The sequence below is a fragment of the Rhinopithecus bieti genome, unplaced genomic scaffold, assembly GCF_001698545.2.
Source record: "Rhinopithecus bieti isolate Rb0 unplaced genomic scaffold, ASM169854v2 scaffold_23862, whole genome shotgun sequence".
NCBI lineage: Eukaryota > Metazoa > Chordata > Mammalia > Primates > Cercopithecidae > Rhinopithecus > Rhinopithecus bieti.
Window position 1 is genome coordinate 1,119,914 of NW_016811338.1, and position 5,699 is coordinate 1,125,612.

Below are 5,699 nucleotides of genomic sequence, written 5' to 3' on the forward strand. Positions count from 1 at the left end.
CACGACCTTCATTAGCTCTCAGATAATGTGTCTTCTGTGGTGCAGCTAACCTGACTGATCTGAAATCTTCTTTTCAAATCTAAATTACCTAGGAAGGGAGTTTATTGGCTTAGTTATTTTTCTCCCATGGTGCAGTCAGCTGTTTCCCATACAGTGCAGTCACATGGTATCAAAATAATCATTACCCACATAAAGGAGGGGAGAAAAATGGTTCTCCAAGAAGTGTGTGCTGTATGGTGTTGGGGCAAGGCATGGTCTGAGGGGTAGGCAGGAGGGGGCTGAACTGGCAGTCTACTTACTAGGTGTTTATTCACTGTCATCCAGTGTGAACTCCTCTACCCTAGCTCCTTATACCTAGTTGTTTAACGATAAAAACAAATTGGAGAATGGAAAGTTCAGCCCACGGTAAATACTGCTGATAAGGCTGTTCTTGTTTCCATCATTGTCTACTCCTGACCTACCTGCTAGAAATGTCAGTTTCCAGTTTTCCACCTGCCATTGCCAATTCCCACATGTTCTGTTTGTGTATTGAAATTTGGAGTTTCTAACTGGATATAGAGAACTGGTATTGGACAGATAAGGGAATGTATGAGGCTACCTCAGAAAGTATTGTCTATGCAGGATTTGGAGCGATTTTCTGGTTTATTTTTTAAGGCATAGCCAAAGAGGAAGGATGAAAAGGAGTATTTCTACCTGTTTCCAGGTGGGTGGTATCATAGCACAGGTGGCTCACAGGTGTCCTTCTATCCAGTCCTATTGTCCTTGTCATCGATGGAGGTTTATTACTGATTTAGTTAGCTTTCACTTCTTGTTTACAATATTGTGAGTTTTCATCCTTTTTATTTTCTTAAGTTGGTATTATATTTTGAAAGTGGAAATGAGACCAGTGTTGGGGTCCCTAACCGTAATCTGTTTACAACTGGAATATTGATTATACTATAATTTATTGACCAAACGATTTCTTTCTGTTTTGAAATAGTTACCATTTTTTTTAAACTAAATAATCAGCATATACTTCAGTGTATACACAAAAAGGTAACAAAACAGTGATCAGTGAAAAACTACAGTTATACCTTTGGACTACAGAGTTTCTTCTCCTTTAATTTACATGTATTAGAAATGCTTTGTTGACTGAGAAGAACTAATTTTTCTATTAACTTGATTTTTCTTTATATTTAATTTCTGAATAGCAGAACACTGTTAAACATAATTAAAATAGGTTAAATAATTTAAAAGCAATGCATTATTAAAATAACGAGAATATCCATCTGTTGTGGTTAAATACATAATTTGTTTTAAAATGTGGGTATGGGAAAAATACAGTAATTCAGAAAATCAGCATGGGAAAGAACAAAAAACTTTAAATAGGCTTTCCTACCTGGCTACTATTTTTGAAACCCTAGCAGGTTATAAAGGGAAATTAGTATTTGATAAACAATTAGAAAAGTGAGTAGAGATTTAGTTAAGTAAATCAAGAAAAGGATTTTAAAAATATGACTGGAATAGTTTCAACACTATTTTGTAGAAGAATATTAATAAAGCCTACCAAGAGAGTCCTGAAGCATTTTGTGCATTTTAAATGCTGTTGATTCTTCTAGGTAATGATGCTCTATTATACGAAGAGTCAATATTTATATGACACAAGATTAAACAATAGATTGTCTGAATTGGCCTCATTCATTTGACTTGCAGGATAATATCCGCTGAATTGAGAAGCATAGATTAATATTCATTTTGAGTTTTGAAGTGCCAAATTAGACTATGAATCCAGACTAAAATATAGTACTGCAAATTTGAAAGCACAACAGCCGATGTTTAAGGGGTGCTGTGGTTTCTATATGGTTTGTTTGGCCCCTTCCAGTCTCATGTTGAAATTTGATCCCCAGTGGTGGAGGTGGAGCCTGGTGGGTGGTGTCTAGGTCCCGGGGGTGGATTTCTCATTAGTGGCTTGGTGCCATTCTCCTCATAGTGAGTGAGTTTCACTTTATTGCTCCCCACAAACAGTTGCTTGTTAAAAGAGGCTGGCACCCTTGCCTTCTCTCTCTTGCCTCCTCTCTCATCATGTGATTTCTGTATATGCAGCTCCCCTTCACCTTTCACTGGGAGTGGAAGCAGCTTGAGGCCTCACCAGAAGCTGAGCAGATGTGGACACCATGCTTCTTGTACAGTCTATAGAACTGTGAGCCAAATAAACATCTTTTCTTTATAAATTAGCCAGCCTCAGGTATTTCTTTATAGCAGTACAAATGAATCAAGACAAGGGGTCAGAAAACACATAGTAAAATTCGTGATGGCCAACAAGTTTCAGCTTCAACTGCTGAAGTGGAAGAATGTTTGGTAATGGGAATGAGATTCCCTAATAGGGAAAAATGGTAAGTAATAAAAGGAGAAATTGGATAAAGCTTGGACAAAGAGATAATGGATTCAAAATATCTTATATAATAGAAATGTAAATTGTGAGATATAATAATAAAAGAAACTTATCTGGAGCAACCATCCAACCTTTCTTTTTTTTTTTTTGAGACAAGGTCTTGCTCTGTTGCCCAGGCTGGAGTGCAGTGGCGTGATCTCGGCTCACTGCAACCTACGCCTCCTGGGTTCAAGCGATTCTCTTGCTTCAGCCTCCCGAGTAGCTGGGATTACAGGCATGAGCCACCACACCCAGCTCATTACAGCCATCCAATCTTAGCAAAAGACTTTTACCAAGTATCTCTTTCCATAGATGCTGCCCATGTCCTCTTTACAAGAGGTCTGAGCTGAATTTTGTGATCACCATTCTTTTTCTTCTCATTATCATTTTACCAAATACAAATGCATCCCTAAGCAATGCATTATTCAGGTTCACAGCTTCTGAATTTTAAGAACTGATTTCATGATATGTATGAATTTTGAAATTTGCTTCTGTCACTCAACATTTTAAAGATTCATTCTTGTTGGTGTATAAACCTGTAGTCTATTCACTTTTACTGTTGTATAGGATTCTACCTTATGAATATGTCACAGTTTATCCATTTCCCTGTTGATGGGCATTTTTAAAAATAATTTTAAAAACCAGGAACAATGCTCCTATGAACATTCTTATATATGTTACTGGACACATATGTATGTGTTCTCCAGAACAGCACTGTCTAACCAAACTTTCTGCAGTGATGGAAATGTTCTATGTCTATGCTATCCAGTATTGCAGCCAATGCCCACAGGGGCTTTTGAGTACTTGCAATGTGGCTAGTACAACTTAGGAACTGAATTTCTATTTAACTTTCTTTAAAAAGCATGGATTTTATGCACTTCATAGCCAAAAACATCAATCCATGGAGTGTTGAAATTAATTTCTCTTGATGCAAAGATTGAGGGGAAGAGGGACAACACATGTCAGTTAGAGCTTCATTATATATTTTGGTTACTATTGTATTTCTTTATTTGTAGTATATTAATATTTCTTTATTTTTTTCCTAATGTTGTTTTTCTGTTCCAAGATCCCGCATTACATTAATCATCATGTTTCCTTAGGCACTTCCTGACTGTGACAGTTTCTCAGACTCTGCTTGTTTTTGATGACTTTGACAATTTTGAGTACTTGTTATATATTTTGCATAATGTCACACTATTGGGATTTGTCTGATGTTTTTCTCATGATTAGATTGAAGATTAGGGTTTGGGGTAGGAAGAGAAGAGTAGAGTATCATTTTATCACATCATATCAAGAGTACGATACTGTCATCATGGCTTATTACTGTTGACACTGACCTGGCTGAAGCAGGTTTGTTTTTGTCAGGTTTTTCCACTCTGAAGCTACTCTTTACCATTTCTCACTGCCCCATATTTCCATATTGTTCTCTTCAGAACAAAGTCACTATGTGCAGCCTATACTTAAGGAGTGGAAATTATTTGGGATTCTTCTGCAAAAGCTTTGTCTTTTCTCTCTCATTTACTTTATTATTCAGTAATTAACTTATATTGTATGGATTCATGAACATTTATATTTTAGGTTATAATCTTTGTTGCTCAAATTGTTCTAGATTTGGTCATTGGGAGCTCTTTCAGGTGGTTCCTGTGTCTATTTGACATAACTCCCATCAGTATGCATGCGTATGTGTGTGTACAGATGTGTGTGTGTGTGTACAGATGTGTGTGTGTGTGTGTGTGTGTTGAGCCCTTTCTTTCTGGCACTACAAGATGCTCCAGGCTTTTCTTGTATATTTCCTATTCTAGCCCCTAGAATCAGCCATTTCCCCAAAGGACCTGGTTCCTTTTGTTGGAAAATGGTATTAGAGACCAACGTCCAGGCACTAAGTCTGCTCATTACTACTGCATATATTTTACTCAATTTAATTAATTAAAATTTATATAGGTTTATGTGGCTAGTGGCTTCTATATTAGACACTACAGCTCTAGGGTACATTCTTACGAATAGACTTGCTGAATCGTGGGATATGTGAATGACCCAGTTTATAAGATAATTCCTAATTGTTTTCTAAAGTGTTTGTACCAATTTACACTCTTACCAACAATGTTTGAGTTTCTGCGCTTCCCACTTTCTCACCAATGCTTTGTATTCCAGACTACCAATTTTTTTGCAGATTGTAAATATTCAATACTAAAATGTTAATATCAGCATATATTTTTGAAGTAGAAATTCAATGCCATCTTTTCAAAATTCATTACAAAATTACATCCAATTGGGTCAAGATCCTAAGGAGACAACCTGTAGCTCTTGAATCGTAGCTTTCTTTTTATCGATGTATATGATTGAGGCAGATGTGATTACAGGGGGAAAACGTAAAGTGTAATGCTTACTTTAGAGTTTTCCTAGGTGTCCTTTATTAAGTGATAAAATTTCCTTCTCTTCCTGGTTTGGTGAAGTTTTCATTAGGAATGGATTTTGGCAAATTCTTTTTTACTGATTGAAATGATCATGTGATCATTTGGTGTACCTGATCATATCATCATATGATTTTCCTTTTAGTTTCTTACTGTGGTTAATTACATTGATTAGCAGTGTAACTGAGAATTTTTAAATTATACAATTTGGGCTGGGCACAGTGGCTCATGCCTGTAATCCTAGCACTTTGGCAGGCCAAGGCAGGCAGACCACGAGGTCAAGAGATTGAGACCATCCTGGCCAACATGGTGAAACCCTGTCTCTACTAAAAATACAGAAATTAGCTGGGTCCGGGTGGTGGTGCATGCCTGTAGTCCCAGCTTCTTGGGAGGTTAAGGCAGGAGAATCGCTTGACCTGGGAGGTGGAGGTTTCAGTGAGCTGAGATTGTGCCACTGCACTCTAGCCTGGCAACTCTGTTTCAGAAAAAAAAATATATATATATATAGATATATATATATATACACACACACACACACTCACACACACACACATATACACACACAATTCATCCATTGAAAATATACAGTTGAAATGTTTTAAAGTATGCAATTCAATAGTTCTTGGTACACTTCAACCATTACCATAATCAATTATGGATCATTTTTATCACTCCAAAACCCTATACCCATTAGCAGTCACTCCCCATTTCTCCCCACTTCCCTGTTCCTGGAATCTCCAGCCCTAGGCAACTATTAATCTACTTTCTGTCTGTACGGCTTTGCCCATTCTAGATATTTCATATAAATGGAATCTTACAATATGTGGTCCTCTGCGACTGAGTTCTTTTATGTAATACTTCCAAGTTTAATTCATGTA